This window comes from Aquarana catesbeiana, linkage group LG10, assembly GCF_042186555.1.
Source record: "Aquarana catesbeiana isolate 2022-GZ linkage group LG10, ASM4218655v1, whole genome shotgun sequence".
NCBI classification, from domain to species: Eukaryota; Metazoa; Chordata; class Amphibia; order Anura; family Ranidae; genus Aquarana; species Aquarana catesbeiana.
This window is the reverse complement of record NC_133333.1, coordinates 82590182-82614229: the sequence shown is the minus strand read 5'-3', so window position 1 is coordinate 82614229 and position 24048 is coordinate 82590182. Positions and strand designations below refer to the sequence as shown.

The 24048-nt window shown below is 44.2% G+C and overlaps 1 protein-coding gene across 10 annotated transcripts in view; it reads left to right on the top strand.

Moving 5' to 3' along the window:
• Window positions 1-24048, top strand: part of FLT3LG (fms related receptor tyrosine kinase 3 ligand) — a 711034-nt gene that overhangs the window by 245803 nt on the left and 441183 nt on the right. The window lies entirely within an intron of this gene.

Below are 24048 nucleotides of genomic sequence, written 5' to 3'. Positions count from 1 at the left end.
AGTGATAAAAACACTTTTCTGGCATTATGACCCCTTTAATGTGGCCTGCACCCAATTCATGAAAGCTGCGCACAAGTTACAAATTTACATAGTAGGCGAGGTTGAAAAAAGTCCATCAATTCTAACCTGTGTGTGTGATTTTATGTCAGTATTAAGGCCCATACACACGATAGGACTTTTTAAAAACGAACATGCAAATTAGCTGTTTTAACCACTTGCCTACTGGGCACTTAAACCCCCCTCCTGCCTAGACCAATTTTCAGCTTTCGATGCTCTCACACTTTGAATGTCAATTACTCAGTCATGTAATACTGTACCCAAATATCAATTTTTTTGTCCTTTTTTTCACACAAATAGAGCTTTCTTTTGGTGTTATTTGATCACCTCTGGGTTTTTTTTTTTTTTTTTCTATAAATGAAAAAAGAACGAAAATTTTGAAAAAAAACCCACATTTTTCTTAGTTTCTGTGATAAAATTTTGCAAATTATTAATTTTTCTTCATAAATTTTGGCCACAGTTTATACTGCTACATATCTTTGGTAAAAATAAGTCAAATTAGTGGATATTATTTGGTCTTTGTGAAAGTTAGAGAGTCTACAAGCTGTGGTGCCAATCATACAAAAATTGATCACACCTGAAGTACTGATGGCCTATCTAATTTCTTGCGACAAGAACAAGCCAGGAAAGTACAAATACCCCCCAAATGACCCCTTTTCTTAAAGTAGACATTCCAAGGTATTTAGTAAGAGGTATGGTGAGGTTTTTGATGTTATCATTTTTTCCCCACAATTCTTTGCAAAATGAAGATTCCCCCCCACAAAATTGTCATTGTAATAGGTTATTTCTCTCACATGGCATGTATATACCACAAATAATGCCCTAAAATACAGTCTGCTACTCCTCCTGAGTATTACGATACTACATGTGTGGGACTTTTTCACAGCCTGGCCACATAGAGAGGCCAAACATGCAGGGAGCGCCATCACGTGTTCTAGGAGCATAAATTACGCATCTAACTTGTTGATTACCTATTACACTTTTGAAGGCCCTGGAGCATCAGGACAATGGCACGTGACACTGACGTGGCACTGATGACAGATGGCACTGATACGTGGCAGTAATACGTGGCACTGATGACAGATGGCACTGATACGTGGCAGTAATACGTGGCACTGATGACATGTGACACTGATGACAGATGGCACTAATATGTGGCACTGATGACAGATGGCACTAATACGTGGCACTGATGACACGGGTCACTGATGACACGTGACACTGATGACAGATGCCACTGATGACACTGACAGGTGGCACTGATGACAGATGGCACTAATATGTGGCACTGATTACAGATGGCACTGGGGACAGATGGCACTGGGGAGGGATGACAGTGGGGACAGATGACACTGACTTGACTTTTTTTTCTGACTCACCGCTGCAGCCGTTCGCTCTCCCTCTTCACACGCTGTCTCTGTGTGAGGAGGGAGAGCCGGCGATGAGAGATGATCTTATATGTTTACATATAAGATCATCTCTCATTGGCACCGCCGATCGTACTGTAAACGGCCGATGTGATTGGCCGTTTACAGCGATCTGTGACTGGCTGTGTCCATCGGACGCGGCCAGCACAGAACTTCCCCGATGCGCGCCCGCGGGAGCGCGCATCGTGATAGTAAACAAGAGGATGTCCAGGGACGGCCTCCCGGCAGTTAGCGTCCGCGCTGCAGCCGTCTTTCGGCTATAGCGCGGGCGCGAATTGGTTAAGGCAACATCCTACCGTGTGTACGCTCCATCGGACAAACTTTTTCGTTTTTCATCGGACAAATTTTGGCTGTGCAAACAGACAAACTTTCCGTCAACAAAAGTCCTATGGTGCAAAATCTTATCGTGTGTACACAAGTCCATAGGACTTTAGTCCAAAGTACAAACACGCATGCTCAGAACCATTGCAAAAGATCAGACAACAATACAGAAGTTGACCAAAGGGTGGCAGTAAAGAGCTGAAAAACCACGTGATTTGGTGAAAGTTGGCTTAAAAAGTCCTGCCGTGTGTATGCTTAATCAGTTTACGGCCGGCGCCCTTTGTAGGAAAATCCACGGGAAAGTTTGTACAAAGTCCTATCATGTGTATGGGCCTTTACATTGTATATCCCTGTATGTTGTGGTTGTTCAAGTGCTCAGCTTATAGATTAAGCGTTTGCGGAGGACTATCAAATGACCAAGAATGACCTCCACCAATGTTAGAAAAATGCACTCACCAGATATAGGGGGTTATTTACGAAAGGCAAATCCGCTTTGCACTACAAGTGAAAACTACAAGTGCAGAGTGCACTTGGAAGTGCAGTCGCTGTAGATCCGAGGGGGACATGCAAGGAAGATAAAAAACAGCATTTTAGCTTGCACATGATTGGATAATAAAATCAGCAGAGCTTTCGCTCATTTCAGATCTACCCCTCAGATTTACAGCAACTGCACTTCCAAGTGCAATTTCAAGTGCACTTTGCACTTGTAGTTTGCACTTGTATTGCAAAGTGGATTTGCCTTTCATAAATAACCCCAGTTAACATCGGTCCCTGGCTGCAATGAGCTTCCAATCTAAAGTCCAAAATTAACTTTCTTACATTAGAGACTGTTTCGACAGGAGCCAAATAAAATGCCAGCATGTCTTTGGATTGTAGTGAGAAACCCACACAGGGAGAACATATAAACTTCAACACAAGGATTAGCATGTTGGGGAATTGAACCAACATCCCAGGTGCTGCTAGACAGAACTGCTACTCACTTGGCCAGCTTTTGAATAGTTTCAATGTTGGACTCACTATCATAACACCTCAGGTGTTATTGATAATGTGCTGAGCGCTGCAATTTTTCTTGGTCATTGTTATCACAGTAAATGTAAAGAGTATATCCGCTAGGAACTAAAATTTAATAAGCAGCTATGCACTCTAACCCAGATACCAGGTACAAATAGTATATGTAAAAAGAGTGCAGCGCTAAATAAAAAAATAAAAGTAAATTTGTGCAAATACAAACAAATAGACTAATATGCAGACAATCAGTTGGATATAAACAATAATAACTGAATAAAGTTTGAAGACACATATGCAAAATGATGTGTCAAATAAAGTGTCAAAGAAAGTCCCATGGAAGAAAAGAGTGTTTGGAAATGACAATCATACACCTGAAAGCGTGACACCCATCACAATAATCAAAAATGGAGGCTTACCGGAAAGCCAGCGACCCTTCTTACTCAGAGAGGTTACACAGCGCTTGGTCGGATCTCTGATCCACTGGGAAAGAAATCCGGACGTTCTTCTCAGGGATGAGCCGAACACAACCCCCCCCCCGGTGCACCAGAACATGCGAACAGGCAAAAAATTTGTGTGTACATGCAAACACCGTTAAAGTCTATAAGACGCGAACATGAAAAATCAAAAGTGATAATTTTAAAAGCGTATATACAAGTTATTGCCATAAAAAGTGTATGGGCACTGCCCCAGGTGACATGTATCAATGGAAAAAAAAGTTTTTAAAACGGATGTTTTTTTCAGGAGCAGTGATTTAAACCGCTTCTGGACCAGCCGCCGCCGCAGTTTTACTGTGGCAGGTTGGCTCCCCTGTGCGAAACCACGTTACTGTACGTGATCTCGCGGGGTCCAGATAGCAGGCGCGCGCGAGCCCGCTGCACAGCGGGGGTGCCGATGCTCGTGGCCGACGGTCGCAATGACCACCGGCCACGAGCGATCGTGACCAGGAGACACAGAACAGAGACGATTGTGTGTAAACACACACTTCCCTGATCTGTTCTGTTCCTATTAGCTAGGAACCACGATCCGTCACTTCCTCTAGTTAGTCCCCACCCCCTTCAGTTAGAATCACCTCCCAGAGAACACAGTTAACCTCACCTCCCTCTAGTGTTAACCCCTTCACTGGCAGTGACATTTTTACAGTAATCAATGCATTTTTAATCGCACTGATCGCTGTATTAATGCCAATGGTTCCAAAAATGTGTCAAAATTGTCCGATGTGTCCGCCATAATGTCGCAGTCACGATAAAAATCGCAGATCGCCGCCATTAATAGTAAAAAAAAATAAATAATAACAATGCTATAAATCTATCCCCTATTTTGTAGACGCTATTTTGCGCAAATCAATCAATATACGCTTATTGCAAATTTTTTTTTTTTGTTTTTACCAAAAATATGTAGAAGAATACATATCGGCCTAAACTGAGGAAAAAAATATTTTTTTTATATATTTTGAGGGATATTTATTATAGCAAAAAATAATGCGTTTTTTTCAAAATTGTCGCTCTTTTTTTGTTTATAGCGCAAAAAATAAAAACCACAGAGGCGATCAAATACCACCAAAAGAAAGCTCTATTTGTGGGTAAAAAAGGACGTCAATTTTGTTTGGGTACAACGTTGCACGATTGCGCAATTGTCAGTTAAAGCGACACAGTGCCGAATTGCAAAAAAAGTGCTCTGGTCAGGAAGGGGGTAAATTCTTCAGGGGCTGAAGTAGTTAATGCTTAAAGTGAAGCAATAAAAATGAAATATTTCTTTAAATAGCGTGCCTGAGAGGTCCCTTTAGTCTGCCTGTAAAGTGGCGCATCTGTCTCATGTGTTTTACTGTGCCGCAGCAAAATTACATTTAGTTACATAGTTGGTAAGGTTGAAAAAAACACAAGTCCATCGAGTCCAACCTGTGTGTGTGAGCTTTTATGTCAATATTACATTGTATATCCCTGTATGTTATTGTCGTTTAGGTGCATATCTAATCGTGTCTTGAAATTATCTATGCTCCCTGCTGAAACCACTGCTTGTGGAAGAGAATTCCACATTCTTACCACTCTTACCGTAAAGAACCCTGTACGCAGTTTACGCTTAAATCGCTCTTCCTCTAATTTAAGCAAAATGACAACCGGGCGGTGGTTCAGTTATCCTGACTGGGCGTCATATGACTTCAAGCATGATAAGCGGTGATTGCACGCTCGTGGGGGCACACAGCACGGCGATCGGTGGTGCGGTGTGTCAGTCTGACACACCTCTACACCGATCTTGGTAAAGAGCCTCTGACGGAGGCTCTTTGACAAGTGATCAGACGTGTCCATTCTATGTCTTGATAATTAAAATACCCCATTATAACGACACTTCCCATCCTTGCTGCCATTCCAAACTGTGATAGGAGGCCCGTTTCCCCCTCCTCCCTCATGTTTGGGGGCCTATAGCATACTCCCAGTATTACTTTTTTCTTGGTTTCCTCCCTTTGTATCTCTACCCATTAGGATTTCACCTCTTCCCTTGCTCCATTAGTGATGTCATCCCTTGCATTCACCTGTATATCATTTTTGATATACAGGCATACCCCTCCCCCTTTTTTAGACTCCCTGTCTTTGCGATATAAGCAATGGTTGCCAGTCAATCATGAGAGCTATTAAATCAGGTCTCTGAAATTCCCACAAAATCGAATTCCTCCTAATACAGTAGCAGCTCTAGTTCTCCCATCTTGTCCGCCAGACTCCTGGCATTAGTGAACATGCCTCGTAGTTTTGCCCGGACGCATACTATCTCCTTATTGGGTGTTCTGAGGTTGCAAATAGGACTTGTTTCAATACTTACCATGGGTTTAGGTGTTTTATTCAACCTACCACTAATGCCTCCAATAGTACTCACTGAAATACTTTGCACACTGGCTATATCTATGTCTGGACCCCCCCCCCCCCGTCACCTAGTTTAAAAGCCCCTCTAACTTTTTGGCCATCTTCACTCCCAACTGATCAGCACCCTCCTCATTTAGGTGCAGTCCGCCCCTTCTATAGAGCTGGTAACCAACTGAAAAGTCGGCCCAGTTCTCCAGGAACCCAAACCCCTCCTTTCTACACCAGCTCCTCAGACACTGGTTTACTGCCCTAATGCCTTTCTGGTGTGGCTCAAGGTACCAGTAGTATTTCTGAAAATCGACCCTGGAGGTCCTTTCCTCAATTTAGCTCCGAAATCCCTAAAATCTTTTTTTTAGGACACTCCATCTTCCTTTGATTTTGTTATTGGTGCCAACGTGCACCATGACAGCTGGGTCTTCCCCAGCCCCTCCCCAGTAATGTGTCCACCAGATCCTTAATGTGCTGAACCCGAGCGCCCGGTAGACAACATACAGTTCGGCGCTTCAGGTCCTTGTGGCAGATTGCCCTCTCTGTCCTGAGAATTGAGTCCTCTACCACCAAAATCTTCCTTTCCTTTCCCTTGGCTTCCCTCCCACTCTCACTGGAGGAATTCTTCCCCTGGCAGCTAGGGGCATCACTCTGCTCCAGCAGTGCGGGTCCCTGACTGGTGTCACGCAACGGGGCGTACTTATTAGGATGTTTCAGCTCAGGATCGGCCTCCCTGGCGCTTTTCCCTCTACCCTTCCTGACTGTTGCTCATCTACTCTTCTCTGTTGCCTGCACAACTTTGTCTCCACCCACCTCTGTGCTGACCCCTGCTGGCACCTGCCAGGTACGTTCCCAGCTCTCCTTTGGGATGGAGATTCTCTTCAGTGTTGACAGTTGCTGCCCTAGATTCAGATCCTGGGCTTCCAGGGAATCAACGTGCTTACATTTTGCACAGCAAAATTCACCCTTGATCAGATGATCAAGGAAAGCATACATGCTGCAAAATTTCTAAAGGGAAAAAATGTCATTTAAAATTGCTCACGGCGTGGGTCCCCCCCTTTTTGGTCTGGTATGGATTTTAAGGGGAACTCCACGCCAAAACTAAAAAAAAATGGTGTGAGGTCCCCCCAAACTCCATACCAGACCCTTATCCAAGCAAGCAACCTGGCAGGCCAAGATAGGGGGGAGGGACGAGCGAGACCCCCCCCCACTGAATCATACCAGACCGCTTGCCCTCAATATGGGGAGGGTGCTTTGGGGTCCACCCAAAGCACCTTGTCCCTATGTTGATGGGGACGAGGGCCTCATCTCCACAACCCTGGCCATTGGTTGTGGGGGTCTGCGAGCGAGGGACCCCCAGATCCCACCCCCCTATGTGAATGGGTAGGGGTACACATTCACCAAAAAAGTGTCAAAAAGTAAAAACCACAATACACAGTTTTTGACAATTCTTTTATTAAAAAAAAACCGTCCTGCAATATCCATCCATCTTCGATCACAGCGCAGACGGACCCAAAAAATAGAAAAAAAAAACCAAAAATACTCTGCCTCCATGGGAGGCCGACTGCTGTCTTTTCACTGTGACAGCTGTTATATAGGCAAGGGCCTGGTCACCCGCTGTTTTAACTGAATAACCCCGTCCCCCTCTGACGACATATGATGTCAGAAGGGGCGGGGTCACTCGGTTACATCACTGGGTGGCCCCGCCCTTGCCTATATAACAGTTGTCACAGTGAAAAGACAGCAGTCGGTGGGACACCTCCCATGGAGGCGGAGTGTTTTCGTTTTTTTTTTCCTATTTTTCGGGTCCGTCAGTGCCGTGATTGAAGATGAATGGACATCGCAGGACACTTTTTTTTTTCATTTTTAATAAAGGAATTGTCAAAAACTGTGCATTGTATTTTTTACTTTTTGACACTTTTCTTGGTGAAGGGGTAGGGGTGAATGGGTACCCCATGTCCATTCACATAGGGGGCCTGGATCTTTGGGCCCCCTTGTTAAAGGGGGCTTCCAGATTCCGATAAGCCCCCCGTCTGCAGACCCAAACAACCACCGGGCCAGGGTTGTGGGGACAAGGTGCTTTGGAGGGACCCCGAGGCACCCTTCCCATGTTGAAGGCAAGTGGCCTGGCATGGTTCAGGAGGGGGGCTCGTCCCCCCCCATCCTGGCCCGCCAGGTTGCTGGCTCGAATAAGGGTCTGGTATAGATTTTGGGGGGATCCCACACCAATTTTTTTTTTTTTAATTTGGCGTGGTGTTCCACTTAAAATCTATGCCAGACCCAAAGGGCCTGGTATGGACTTTGGGGGAGATCCCACACATTTTGTTTTTTTTTTTTTAATGTGGATTTCTACTTAAAATCTATACCAGACACAAAGGGCCTGGTATGGGTTGGGGGGGGGGGGACCCATGCCGTTTTTTTCCTAACTCTGTCATAGGGTACATAGGGTAGGGTTTTCTTAATTCTGTCAGTCATAACCACTTTAATACACTGTATTATATACTGTACGCTGACTGCACTGTATATATATTCTACACTGACTGCACTGTACAGTATATATACTAGACTAGCTGCACTGTATATATAGTCCACACTACACTATAAACTTTATACAGTGTATATATATATATATATATATATATATATATATATATATATACTAAACTGCCTGACGCCACTAACTAACCTGCCTCTAGCTAACTTCTCTCATTCATAACACTATATAAGGCCGCCGTGTAAGCAGTCTTATATAGTGTGGGGCTTGGACTTGGCCCCCTGAGTCATGATCACAGCAGAACGCACTGTGATTGGCCAAAGGATGCAGGTCAGGTGCATGCTTTGGCCAATCATCGGACATCAGTGCATGGTGATCTCGTTCGATTTGAACATCGGGCTCATCCCTAGATGCAGTATTAGGAAGCCTGTCATTGAATGTGGTGGCTACATTTGTTTTTGTTTTGTTTTTTAGGCTTGTTTCCCTCTGTTTTCACTTTTTAGGCTTGTTTTGCCTAAGGCCCCTTTCACACTTGGGCGGGAGGTGTGTCGGCGATAAATCGCTGCTATTATTAGCGGCGCTTTACCATCGTTTTAGCGGCTTTCACACTGGAGACACAGCAGCGGCTGTTTCAGGTCAGTTTGCAGCCGCTATTTTTAGCGCAATAGCGCCTGCAAACCACCCCAGTGTGAAAGGGGTCTAAAACAGGTGCATGTGCAAGTGCTGCAGGTGATACTGTCTTTCACGGAATACCAATCTTGCTGCTACATCGGTCAATGTGCACTCTCCTTCCTCGCGTGCCCACAGAGAGAAACAAAACAAATTGAAGCCAAACTCCAACTAACCCTTTATAAGCAGTTACAGCAACAGTTTTGTGCCTTTTGGGATAGAGGTTTTACATAAGTAAAAAAAAAATCACCCTTTGTCATGGTTAAGTGGATTGTCAAAACCCTCTTACTCAGCGATGGCAAACCCATAGCATGCACAGAGGGCTCTGCATTCACATATTCACATATGTGTCTTCAAACTTAATTCACAGTTATTATTGTTTATATACAATTGATCGTCTGCATATTAGTATATTTGATTGTATTTGCACAAATGCATTTTTAGTTTTTAGCACTGCACTCTTTTTACATATTGTTATCACAGTGTTTTGTATATCTACACTAATTGCTAGCAGCTATACTATTAAGCCCTGACACCATTTTTTCTTTTTTGACTATATCAAATGCTTTTGCAAAATCAAGATATACCACATCCACCAGCCTACCTTTGTCCAGATGGCAGCTCACTTCCTCGTAGAATGTTAATAGGTTGGTTTTTCAAGAGCGACCTTTCGTAATCCCGTGCTGATTTCTGCTAATTCTGTTTTCATTAGCAAATCCTTGGATATGGTCCCTTATCATCCCCTCAAATAGTTTACAAACTACCGACATTAGACTGACAGGCCTATAGTTCCCATTCATAGATCTCTGCCCTTTTTTGAATATTGGTACCACATGGGCTTTCTGCCAATCAGCTGGTACCAATTCTGTCAGTAAGCTGTCCATGAAGATTAGGCATAGCGGTCTGGCTATAACCTAAGTTCTTTGAGGACTCTCGGGTGTAAGCCATCTGGTCCCAGTGATTTATTTATGTTAAACTTCCCTAAACCTTCACTGATTTTGGCCTCTGTTAGCCTCTGTTAGCCACAAGGATAGATCCTGTGGCGTGCTGCTAACAATACTGTCTTGGTCGGTATACCCCTCTTTTTCCTGTGTGAGGACTGAGGAGAAGAAAGCATTTGGCACAGCTGCCTTCTCCTTGTCATCTGTAACCACCTTCCCTTCCTCATCCTTTATGGGGCCTGTGTGTTCTGTCCTTGCCTTCTTACTGTTAATATATTTAAACTTCTAGGGATTATTTTTACTCTCCTCCACTATGTGTCTCTCATATTCTTTTTTAGCCGCCCTGACTGTGTTCCCATTTTTCCTCTGTGTTCAGTGTTTCAAGGATTTGGTCCCACTTAATATCCTGCAGCATTAAGCGCAGTCTAGAAAAGTTGGCTCTTTTGAAATTTAGTGTTCTTGTACTCCCCTTGTGCCTCCCTTTCCTAATGATTTATGCTCAATGTACTAATTCTAATCCTAATCCTGGTCGCTAGTTCTTAAGTTGTCCCATATTTCCACATCTGCAATCAGATCTGTGTCATTTGTAATTAAAAGATCTAGCACTGCGTTACTCCTATTCGGGGAATCCACCAAACAGGACATGAAGCTGTCCTGTAGAACATTTAAGAAATGGCAGGCCTTTAATGAGTGGGCTTTCCCTTCCACCCATTCAATGTTGGGATAGTTGAAGTCCCCCAAAATTATGATATTTCTCTGTCTTGCTGCAATTTCTAATTGTGAAAGGAGATCCAACTCCACCTCTTCCCTTAGGTTAGGGGGCCTGTAACATACCACCACTAATAATTTGCCGCTTACTTATACCCTTTTGAGTTCCACCCATACGGACTCTACCCCCCCCCGCCCCATCACTGATGTCATTCAGCTCTTCTACCCGTAAATCATTCCTGATCTATAGACACACCCCTCCCCTTCTCCTACCCTCCCTGTCCCTCCGATACAAGGAATATCCCTGGATGTTTGCCAGCCAGTCATGTGAGCTGTCAAGCCAAGTTTCTAATATTCCCATGAAGTCCACATCCTCCTTGTGTAGTAGCAGCTCCAGTTCCTCCATTTTATTGACTAGGCTCCTGGCATTTGTGAACATTCCCCTGAGTTTTTGTGTTAGTGCATATTGTTTTTTCCATATGACGCCTTACAGACATCATTCCTTCCCTAGTACAATGAGACCAGATGGGATTTGTTAGAGGGTGGCAAACCTTAGATGCCACTATAAGGATTCTGAGTGTTATACATTTTTCTAAAAAGACTCAAACGCTTTCTCTGCTGCTTTCCATAGATTCAGATAAGGCGTTCGACTTGGTCCATTGGCAATATATGTCAATGGTTCTATCCAAGTTTGGATTCAAAGGCAATATTCTAGCCGCAATTCTAGCATTATACTCATCCCCAAAGGCTCAGGTTTACACGTCAGGTCTATTATCCAAAACGTTTGACATTTCCAATGGGGCTCGACAGGGATGCCCCCTCTCCCCAACCATTTTCAACCTAATGATCGAACCCTAGCAGAAGCGTTTGGCTCCAACCACCAAATAACAGGCTTTACGTTTCGCTCCATATCCCATGTCCTAAACCTATTTGCAGATGATGTAATTCTCCTCCTGACCAAACCAGCCACATGGATACCACTCACCCACCAGATATTATATAAATACAGCAATATATCCTACTATAAGTCAACTTTATGAAATCCCTCATTTTAGACTTGGGAGTACCAGAGAAGACCAAACAACGCACATTGCGTTATACATGGAGCATGCATGGGATACCTTACCTGGGCGTTACCTTAACGGCATCCCCCTCCTCTACTGTCATCACTAACCTTAAGCCCTTGATTCACAAACTCGAAACTCGAAACATGAGCTCTCTTGGTCAGGGAGGTTGGCAGCCTATAAGATGACGATAATACCCCAACTCATTTATCTATTTTGGGTACTACCCATCCCCATTCCTGCTTTTCTATTTTAGATCCCTGTCCAGTCAAATGAGGAAATGTATCTAAAATGGCAAAAAAGCTAGCTGCTCCCGATCAAATTTGATTCTGCACAAATCCGTGGGGGGAGCAGGTCTAGTAGACTACTATTGGGTGGTCAGGATGGATCATATCAAGTACTGGTTTATAGAAGTTGATAGCCCACTATGGCTTGATGTGGAGACTTCCTTAGCTCCTACTGGTGACCTAATATCCCTCCTTATGGGAGATCTCCACCTTATCTCCTCCTATTCAAACATCCCTAATGGCTTGGAGAATGCTACATAACCAACACCCCAAAACGAGGACAAAATTGGACTATAATTACCCCCTGTACTTACTAGAAGCCTTGATTCCCATGTTCTCCACTAAATTGTTTCCCATGTCTGGTATAACCTGCATACCAAACTTCATACACAACTCTAAACACAAAAAGGTTGGAGCCTTAGTAAGCTAGTTTGACCTTCCAAGAGCTGTACACTTCACCTTCTCACGCATTATACACTTTCTAAGCCTTCACCCATTCTAGAATTGCACGTACACAACAAGGCTTGGAAATTCTTTACCTCCCGTAAACCAATTGATAAGGGTACATCCCTTTTCTACAGTATCCTACAAAATAAGCAGACATTCCGTAAAACTGACCCAATCCTGAGATGTGAAACAGACTTACATACTTCCTTTACATCGAACCAGTTTCAATCTGTATGTGAAGAATTATACAAAGTGCTGCGTTGCATTAACCATTGGGAAATGATACTTAAAATAATTAACAGATGGAATTATACCCCCAATAGACTAGCAAAATTCTCCCCCGCTAAGTTCCTCCCCTGTTGGTGCAACTGCAGCAAAATAGGTCACCTGTTACACACCTTCTGGGATTGTCCCAACCTAAAAAGCTTTTGGAAACAGGTTTTTCAACTTCTAGCCTCACTCACAGGGATTATCTCACCCCAAAATTCGGGTCCAGCAGTCCTCCATCTTAGTATAGATGCATATCCAAGCTCATTTAGGGTAGTGGTTACCCATGTGTTATTGGCAGCCAGAATCCGTAACTGGAAGTCAGCTGACTCCATCAACCTATCAGACCTTCAAGCATAGTCCAACAGAACTATAGCTTTGAACATACAGTATGTTGGCCATCAACTCCCTCCATTTTGCAAAATTTGAGATGTCATGAGATTTGGATGAACATAAATACCATGGTAAGATAGGCTTCCTTATATAATGTAGGATATCACAATTTATTTGATAATCTGTTACGTTTACCCTGTATGTGTACCTAATCTGTTTGCAAGCTACAAAATTCTTTAATAAAGAGTATTGAAATATAGAAATAACACAGCAGGTTATTGTGAATACAAACTGGGCTATTGATAATAGATTAACATTTATTCAATAAGACACGTTCACACCATAAATTATTTGATTATAGGCGAACATAGATGGTACAATTTTAAATAAAAATTACAAAATTGTCTATAACAATAGATGATAATATGTATATATATTGATGTATAGAATTCAACTCAATAATTCAATTCTCCCCATAGACAGAATAACCATATACAAAATCTCACAAATGTGAGTACACCCTTCACATTTTTGTAAATATTTTATTATATCTTTCCATGTGACAGCACTGAAGAAATTACACTTTGCTGCAATGTAAAGTAGTGTGTGTACAGCGTGTATAACAGTATAAATTTGCTTTAAATTTGCTGTCCCCTCAAAATAACTCAACACACAGCCATTAATATCTAAATCGCTGGCAACAAAAGTGAGTACAGCCCTAAGTGAAAATGTCCAAATTGGGCCCAAAGTGTCAATATTTTGTGTGACCACCATTATTTTCCAGCACTGCCTTAACTCTCTTGGGCATGGAGTTCACCAGAGCTTCACAGGTTGCCACTGGAGACCTCTTCCACTCCTCCATGACGACATCACGAAGCTGGTGGATGCCCCACAGATGCTCAATAGGGTTTAGGTCTGGAGACATGCTTGGCCAGTCCATCACCTTTACCCACAGCTTCTTTAGCAAGGCAGTGGTCGTCTTGGAGGTGTGTTTGGGGTCGTTATCATGTTGGAATACTGCCCTGCGGCCCAGTCTCCGAAGGGAGGGGATCATGCTCTGCTTCAGTCACTCACAGTATATATTGGCATTCATGGTTCCCTTAATGAACTGTAGCTCTCTACTGCCAGCGGCACTCGTGGAGCCTCAGACCATGACACTCCCACCACCATGCTTGACTGTAGGCAAGACACACTTGTCTTCGTACTACTCACCTGGTTGCCGACACTCTCACTTGACACCATCTGAACCAAATAAGTTTTATTTTGGTCTCATCAGACCACAGGACATGGTTCCAGTAATCCATGTCCTTAGTCTGCTTGTCTTCAGCAAGGTGTTTGCGGGCTTTCTTGTGCATCATCTTTAGAAGAGGCTTCCTTCTGGGACAACAGCCATGCAGACCAATTTGATGCAGTGTGCGGCGTATGGTCTGAGCACTGACAGGCTTAACCCTCCACCCCTTCAACCTCTGCAGCAATGCTAACAGCACTCATACGTCTATTTCCAAAAGACAGCCTCTGGATATGGCGCTGCGCACGGGAACTTCTTTGGTCAACCATGGCGAGGCCTGTTCTGAGTGGAACATGTCCTGTTAAACCGCTGTATGGTCTTGACCACTGTGCTGCAGCTCAGTTTCAGGGTCTTGGCAATCTTCTTATAGCCTAGTCCATCTTTTTTTTTTTTTTTTTTTTTTTTTTTAAATTGTTTATTTAACATTTTTCATGACATTTATAATAACATCGTTGTCACATTCAGAAAACAAAAAGGAAAACATGAGGCTTCAATACTGTCTATCGAGAGTGCATGACCTTATCAGGAACCATAGGATATCTTACACTACAACTCTAAGGTTAGGAATAACAAGTGATAAGAACCTTTGGTTATTAATTAGGCGAATCTACTGTGATTACATTACTTGTCCTATAGGAAAAGGAAATCTTGTTGAAGAGAATTTGCACAAACAGAGGGGTAAGGTGTGTGTTAGCCCAAGAGATATAAAATGTTTATTGCCATAGACGTCTATCATTTCATCCTGTTTCATTTGTCGTACTATTGTCATCATAGTCGTCCCAAGGTTGCCAGATGATAGAAAATTTCTGTATGGAACCTTCAACAATGGCAGTTAGATGTTCCATTCTACGCATATCCATTAAGATGGTTAGAGTATGTGGTAGGGTGGGAGGGGAAGTGGATAGCCAAAGTTTGGGGATAGTTTTTTTAGCTGCTAGTAATACGTATGACATCAGTTTCTGTTTTGTTTTGTGAAGACCTTGATAGGGAAGACCAAGTAAATAATATATGGGATCCAGGTGAACGAGGATTCCCACCAGTTTCTCTAATAACTTTTGGATCTGCTCCCAAAGTTGCGTAACCAAAGAGCATTCCCAAAAGATATGAAAATGGGAGCCTACTTTCTTATTACATCTCCAGCATATTTGGGATATGGACGGATCCGCCGCATGTAGTCTTTCTGGAGTTTTATACCAAAACATAAGTACTTTGTAACCTATTTCTTTGTGGGAAATACATCTGGAGCTCTTGGAGATGGAGATCCAAATCTTGTCCCAGTCTAGGAGAGATATGTCATGTTGGAGAATCTGTGACCATTTTTTCATATAATAATGCGTATCTATTTTTAGGGGGTTGGCCTCATGGAGTATTCTATAAATGGTGGATATCAGTTGGGGTTCATGAGGGCCTGTAGCACATAGCATTTCGAATTGGCTAGGTTTATCTAAAGATAGTGTGGGGTTTTTGGTAGAAAAGAAGTGTTTGATTTGGAGGTATGAATAAAATATTGTTTTGGGTAATTGGTGTTGTTTGTTAAGGTCCTCGAAGGATAGTAAGTGTCTTGTGGCTGGATTGACTAGTTGTCGTAGTTGAAAAATCCCGGCCTTAGTCCAGGGCATCATACGTTCATAGGACAGACTGTCTGGGATGTCTGGATTAAAAAGGATATTAGTAAGAGGTGAACTTGTGGATGATAGTGAGTATTTAGCGGAGCATTTCTTCCATATTGCCAGTGTAAAGAGCATTGGGGCCAGGCATAGAGTTCTCAGCTGGGGCATATATTTGGTCGTGGACGGCCAGAGCATGTAGCACGGATGTACTGGGGCTGTTATGCTCATTTCTATGTCCGCCCATCTGTTTGGGGCAGTTCTGTTGGTCCACGAGGTAAGAACCCTTAGGTGAGAAGCATAGTAGTATTTGATGAAGTCAGGGGCACCTAGGCCCCCTTTAAGCTTACGTGCCATGACCACTGAGCCCGCCACCCTATGTGAGGCGTTGTTCCATATAAAACGGAGGCTTCTTCTTTGAAGCGTTTTCAACTGAGACATTGGTATTGCCACTGGGAGTGTCTCGAATAAATACAGTAGTTTAGGAAGGATAGACATTTTTAGAATATTTATACGTCCCAGGAGAGAGATGGGCAAAGCGGTCCAGTGATTCAATAGGCGGTTAATTTCTTGGAATAGGGGGGGGAAATTCGCCTGATATAGTGAGGAGTATGATGCTGTAATCCGGACACCTAAGTATTTTAAGGATGTGGAGCTCCAGTGATAGTTGTAGTTCTGTTTAAGGGTGTTCAGATTAGTTGGTATGATATTTATGGGGAGAGCTTCTGTTTTGGTGGTATTAATTTTAAACCCAGAGATTTCACTGAAAGTGTTTAAAATTTTATGTAACGAGGGTAGGGACGTGTGTGGTTGAGTAAGTGTTAGAAGGATATCATCTGCAAAAAGGGATAATTTATATTCTAACTGACGTAAGCGTACTCCTGTAATGGAGGGACTTTCGCGGATTGTTGTGGCTAGGGGTTCTAAGCTAAGTATAAAAAGTAGGGGTGACAAAGGGCACCCTTGTCTAGTACCGTTGCTGAGGGGGAATGTGGGAGATAAGTAGGATGCAAGTTGTACTTGGGAGGTAGGGTATGAGTATAGGGATCTAAGGGCCTGTATAAAGGGACCTGAGAAACCATATTTGGACAGGATCGCGAACATGAAAGGCCAGCTAAGGCGATCAAATGCTTTCTGTGCATCTAAGCTAAGTATTACTGCCGGGGTTTTAGTTCTAGTTAGTAAATCGACAAGATCTATGGTGCGTCTGGTGTTGTCCCCTGCGTGTCTCAGGGGGACAAATCCTACCTGATCTCTATTTATCAAAAATGGTAAAATTTTGGAGAGTCTGTTTGCCAGGATTTTGGTGAAAATTTTATAGTCGGAATTTAGTAGGGCTATAGGACGATAGTTGTCAGGGACAGCAGGATCTTTATCTGGTTTTGGTATGACTATGATATGGGCATGAAGAAATTAGGGGTGGGGTATTGTACCTTTTAGTAAGGAGGCATACAAATTTAGCATATGTGGAGATAGGATAGGAAGGAAGGTTTTGTAGTAAGAGTAGGGGAGTCCATCTGGGCCTGGGGATTTATGTAAAGGGAGCAGTTTAGTCACTTCGGTTAATTCTTCAGTGGTAATGGGAGCATTTAATGAGGAGCACTGGTCTGATGATATTTGTGGGAGCTTCAAAGATGAGATAAAAGAATCAAATTTCTCTTGTGTGAATTGGGTATGTGGGTCAGAGTTTAAACAGTTATATAATTTGTTGTAAAAATCTCCAAAGACCCTAGACATGGATTGGGGACAGTAGGTGGGAGTTCCATCCAGTTGTGTTAAATGATCAGGGATAGAGAGACTTGGACGTGGCTTCAGTTTGTTCACTAGCATTCTGTGGGGTTTGTCAGCATACTCGTAAAATTTTTGCCTCGACCATAGAATGGCCTTGGATATTTTATTCATGTCTAAGGACTTAATTTTGTTACGGATATTTATCACCTCCTTTAAACGGGCAGTTGTGGGGGCTCGAAGCAAGTGCACCTCGGCTGAACGCAGCTGGGTCAGTAGCTCAGATTTTTGTTGGAGCGAATCACGCTTCCTATGCGATCCAGCAGAGATGCATTCACCCCTGAAGAAGGCCTTGTGGGCCTCCCACATTATGGAAGTGTCTGAGACAGAGCCTTCATTAAACTTGAAGTATTCAATCAATTTTGATTGGAGACGTTGTTTGGTGCCTTCGTCTTTCAGGAGAGATTCATTAAGTCTCCAGTGACATGTCTTGGGGCATGCTACATGTAGGGATATGTCTAAAGTTATGGGTGCATGGTCAGACCATGTAATTGGGCCAATTTCAGAGGCTACTAAGTGAGATAGTAAGGGTGCGGAGAGTAGGAAATAATCAAGGCGAGAGTATCCTTTGTGTGGGGGGGAGTAGAAGGTGAATTGTTTACCAGTGGGATGTTTCACTCTCCAAGAGTCAAACAGGTTGTGGGTGCGAATTAATTTGCGGAAAGAGGTAGATAACCTATAGGCCTGGGTTGGGGGAGTGTTTTGAAAAAGATTTAGTCTATCTTTGTTGGCAGACATACACATGTTAAAATCTCCTCCCACAATCGTAAATGGGTGAGGGGAGTTTTGTACCTCCTCAAGGACTTTAGTGAGAAATCCTATCTGTCCAGAGTTGGGTGCATATACGTTAACTAACTTGAGTTTTGTTTGCAAATGGACACAGTTCAGGATGACAAATCGTCCCTGGGGGTCTAATTTGGAGTCAATTACTCTTATAGGGCATGAGTTCTTGAGCAAAATTGCTACTCCTGCTTTCCCAGATGGGTCAGAGGCTACAAATGTGTTGGGAAATAATTTAGAAGTGAACTTAAAGGAGCCACCCGTTCGGAAGTGTGTCTCCTGAACCATGACCACATCAGCTCCAGAGGCTCTGAATTCCTTCAAGGCCAACCAGCGTTTGTGAATGGAGTTCAGACCCTTCACGTTACATGAGAAGACCTTCAGAGCCATAAGGAGGACAAGCAATTTACAGCTAGTGAAATCTTAGTAATAAGTAACAGCATGTTTAACCAGTGTAAATTAGTTAGTAAAATCTTTGCACATTTCTCAATTAGCATGTAGACAGTGAGCAAATATACAATAACAAAATAACCAGAAAATGTTAAGTATATATTCAGGCCAAAAAAGGGCCTAGGTTTGAAAAAAGGAAAAAAGAGGAAAGGAAAAATATGAACTATAAAAAAAGGTCCAAAAAATAACAATAATAATAATAAAAAATAAAAAAAAAAAACATTTTGTAAGCCTGAAGGTGTAAAAATCTTCAGGAAGTCTTGGCTAGCAGCCATAGACCTGTAGAGGAGCATGTCGGTCAGCGACAAGGGCGGGATGGTACCCGCTCCCTCCAAAAGGAAAAGAAAATTGTGTACGCAAGCTTTAAACTTTAAATTCTGGGGGAGAGTAAAAGAAAATCAAAGAGAGAGATGGGATCTTCTCGGCCGAGGAATGGAAGTCCAAGACTGGAACAGTTGCCGTTAACCTAGGCCATCAAGGACTGAAATGGGGAGGTCTCTCTCTGCGGATACCAGGATAGTGCCGCTATCAAACCCTCGAGGTGTCGAGGAAGACGGCAGCCAAAAAAGGAGTGAAATGTTGAGGAGCTGTTTCTCCTTGTGTGGGATAAATTCAGGTAGGTAGTCTAGCTGAGGCCGGACGTTGAGGAGTGGAAAGGTTTCTTTGACGTCTCCGACGAACCGGGGTCCAGATCGTTGTAAGTGGTTGAAGAGGGCCGGGGGTCGTGTTTAGTGGTGGTGGGGGAAGTTCCTCTTCAGGGATGGGCGGCAGTCCCAAGTTACGGACAAAGGCCTCACACTCGTGTAAGGCTCGCATTGAATATTGAGTGCCATCTCTCGAGGCTGAGAGGCGAAAGGGGAAACCCCATCTGTAGGCGACTTGATGTTGTTGTAGGTGCATGGTCACTGGCCGTAAGTCGCATCTTTTGGCGAGAGTGATGGGAGATAGGTCACTAAATATTTGGAGTTTAGCGCCTTTATATTCAATGCGATGTTTATTTCGCGTGGCCGTCATGAGAGCTTCTTTGCTTTCGTAGTAGTGGAGGCGAGCGATTACATCTCTCGGGTTGGTGCCAGGGGGTGGTTTCGGAGCTAGGGATCTATGGGCCCTATCTAGCCTCCAATCGATATCCGGAATGTGTGGAGCCATAGCGACAAACAGTCCTAGGAGATAGGGACGTATTTCTTTGTCAGGGACTGTTTCCGGAATTCCACATATTCTCACATTTTGACGTCTCTCCCTGTTCTCAAGGTCCTCCTGCTGTGATTGGACCTAAAAAATGCTTTGTTTGAGTGTCACGTTGTCTTCTTCAAGCACGTGTACGTATTTCACCAGTTCGTCAAATTTGGATTCTAAGGTATCTGTTCGATCACCAAGTTGATCGATTTCCCCTCGTAACTCCTGGGCCAGTTTCCCTACTGCTACTGTAAAGTTACGAGTCAGGTCCTGTAGCAGGGACTGTAGCTTTGAGTCCAGCACCGCAACTGTAACTGTGACTGAGTTGTCTGGGAATGGGGGGGTAGATATGGAAGTACCTGTGGATGATGCAGGATGATCAGCAAGGAGGTCTGCAGTATGTTCTTCTGTTTCTCTATAGTTGCTGTGTGAAGTCTCCCTTCTCTGTTGCTGTGCAAAGGAGGGTGTCTCCTGGGATAGGGGGCTGTGTGCAGAGCGATCCGGTGCAGTGGCCACTGCATCTGCTGTTCGCTCCGCGGCGAGCGCTGTAGCCGTCTGGCTACTTGAGGCCGGGGATTGCGGCCTATACAGGAACCGCTCCATGTTTTGAGCCGGCCGGGAGGTCGGAGGTGGGACAAACCCCTGGTATCCGTGTCGCTGGGATCCTATTTTCCCCATGAGGTGCCCAGGGTATTCCGGGGTCTTTTCCAGTGGATCCTGGATCTATTAATGCTAGTGTTGTGGAGCAGGATCCGGGGATGGAAGGAGCGGGTCCGGAGCTTCTCTAATGAGCGTCCACCATCATCGCCGGCCGCGCATGCGCCGAGATTATTTAAGCTGGATCTTTTTCATATGTGGTAGCAAGCTTCATCTGGATCTTCAAATCCCCCTGTTTGCACCTCCCCTCCTCCCCATCATTTTACTGGGAGAGAGGAGATAATATTCACAGTCCCCCGCACTCTGTGTGATCCTGTGCCGCCTAAGGGGTGAGATGGGTGACACTGGGAACAGATTGGAGTCCCAATATGGCCGTCGGCTTCCAGAGGTAGGCCGAAGCCGCGGACTATCCTAAGGGACGGCCGCCGGGGATGTGTGCACGGCCGCCCCGGGTCTCCAGAACTCCCCCGGGGATGTGGGAACAGAGGATCAGGTAGGCCTTTGTCTCCTGGGGACCCGGTTGTAAGGGATATTGCAGGATGTCTTACTCACAGTGTCCCGGGAGAGCGTCCGTAATCCAGGCCGCGGTCCGCGTCTGATTGATAGGCCGCAATTTGCTCAGATCGGCCGCCGGACGGAACCCCGCGGCCTCTCCGTGTCCACAATGCAATCCGCCCGTCCCTCAGAGACCACACGATCCACCAGACCACTCGATCTATCTATCCACCTCTCCAGAGGTACAGGGCGGAGAGCCTGCTTGCAGGCCCCAAGATGGCGGCGGAGGGTCCCGGCGACAAAGGGAAAAATGGAGAGGATCTGGCTGATATTAGGCAGAAATATACCCCCAGGACCGATTGGCAGTGGTCTGGGAGCAAAACGTGCAGTTTGTGTCTGTGATGGGATGAGCAGAGACAAAGGATGGCTCCAGATTATTGTGGGCCGTGAGGAGCTTGGCTCACACACGTCTCTCCAGCTGCACGTCCGGACAGGCCCCCCCCAGCCTAGTCCATCTTTATGTAGAGCAACAATCCTTTTTTTTTCAGATCCTCAGAGAGTTCTTTGCCATGAGGTGCCATGTGGAACTTCCAGTGACCAGTATGAGAGTGAGAGTGATAACACCAAATTTACCACACCTGTTCCCAATTCACACCTGAGACTTTGTAACACTAACGAGTCACATGACACGGGGGAGGGAAAACGGCTAGTTGGGCATAATTTGGACGTTTTCACTTAGAGGTGTACTCACTTTTGTTGCCAGCGGTTTAGACATTAATGACTGTGTGTTGAGTTATTTTGAGGGGATAGCAAATTTACACTGTTATACAAGCTGTACACTCACTACTTTACATTGTAGCGAAGTGTGATTTCTTCAGTGTTGTCACATGAAAAGATATAATAAAATATTTACAAAAATGTGGGGGTGTACTCACTTTTGTGAGACACTGTATAACCAATTATCAGACAATAGTCTGCATTTTACGGAATCCAACAGTTATTCCCCTGCAGAAGGGATAAGACGTCAGACTACGCAAAATGGTACGCCACTATGGCCTAAAAACAGAAAAATGATTAAAAATGAAAAAATAAAAATACATTTGGATATTATCAGGGGAGAGCGATTAGGTTACCAAAAGAAAAATAGCAATAGACTTATCAATATAGGTGAGTGGATGTGAGTGCTGACAGCTGAGCTCCGGCACCCGGCTGATTGATCCTGCTTAGAGCTCCAAGCTGCACTGCACATAGAAGGCTGACACAGTTGAACCTGAATCTCCCTCCCTCTCTGTTGGGATACTGGATAACCTGGACAAGCTCCACAGCTGTACCTCTGTACCTCTGTTGCACTGTTGCATGCTGCGGAGTGCTGTGTGCCTCTGTCACCGTTTTCCCCACTGGCTTGACTCTCTTCTTGGTCATGGGGCTAGGGCCAGGGTGTGGATCGGCGTGCTGAACGGATCGGTGCTGGGGCTGCTTTGAAGCTGTTGGGAAGTTGCTGGGCAGTAAAGTGCTATCTTTGATGATCTCTTCCAACTACAGCACTCTTTTGTCATGTCGAGGAGGAGGGAGGGAGCCGTGGCTGTAGCAATATCTTATCCTGGCAGCCTAGAAAGCACCAGTGCTGCGGCTCCTTCTTCTTAATTCAGAGGGCTGAAAAAGCCTGAGAAAATGCTGCCCGTCATGAGGGCTCTAATACAGTCCTGGACTCCAGTGGAGAACCCGAGAAATGTGGGGTGGTTTGCCACCCAGAGGGATCCAGTCTCCAGTCTGCAGTCGCCTGAATCAGATGCCCAGATGATCCCACACTCTAGTGCAGGGATCCTCAAACTATGGCCCTCCAGCTGTTGCAGAACTACACATCCCATGAGGCATTGTAAAACTCTGACATTCACAGACATGACTAGGCATGATGGGAATTGTAGTTCCTGAACACCTGGAGGGCCACAGTTTGAAGACCCCTGCTCTAGTGATTCTGAATGGCCCCCTTTGCCTTCATCTGCCGTGAGTACTATCACAATTACTGCAAATATTGCTATTGCTAAGACTGCCATTTTTTATAAATCATTTGTATGGGGGAGAGTAGCTGAGGAGGACCCTGAACCTACACTAAAGGATGTTTATTCCCTAATACAACACTGCTACTCCTCCCTTTCTTTGCTCACGGGTCAGGTACAGGCCATACAGGAAGAGGTCAGACATATATACGGCGATCTTCAATAGGTACAGGAATACACTATGGTTCTTGAAAACCCTGTTAGTGGCCTAGAGGATACTCTTCCCCCACTTGTTACTGAAGTGAAGTCTGTCACACGTAAGCTAAATACTGCTGTTTCCAAAGTTATATAAAATTACGGAATTATGGAAAATTACCTATGTCGCAATAACATTCAGGTAGTGGGCATACCAGAGGAAGGCTGAAGGAAATGATCCAATTGAGTTTGCTGAAGCTGGCTTATGGACATACTTGGCAAAGATTATTTTTCATCATTATTTGCAGTAGAACATGCTCATTTTGTTTTTTACCCGGTCTCAAAAACCAGGTAGTACACCACAGCCCTTTTTAATCCGCGTCCTAAATTACAGAGATAAGGAGAATATTTTGTGAAGGGCAAGGGCCCTAAATTACGTCAGATATAATGAATCAAAAATTATGTTTTTTTGACGATTTTTCGCCAGAGGTCCAGAAACGTAGGGCTAATTTCAGGTCTAGAAACATATGCAACTTCACAGGCTAAAATATTCTATGTTTTATCCTGCTCGCCTACGGTTGGTTCATGAAGGCCATGTGCAATTTTTTCAATCTGCCCAGGATGCACAGGACTGGATGGATGGTCAATTTAAAACTTAAATAAAACACAGAAATTGTCTTTACAGCAATATTTCTGTGGAAAAAGAATAAACAGTAACAATATGTTTGTTCAAGGAATGCAATAGGAGAGCA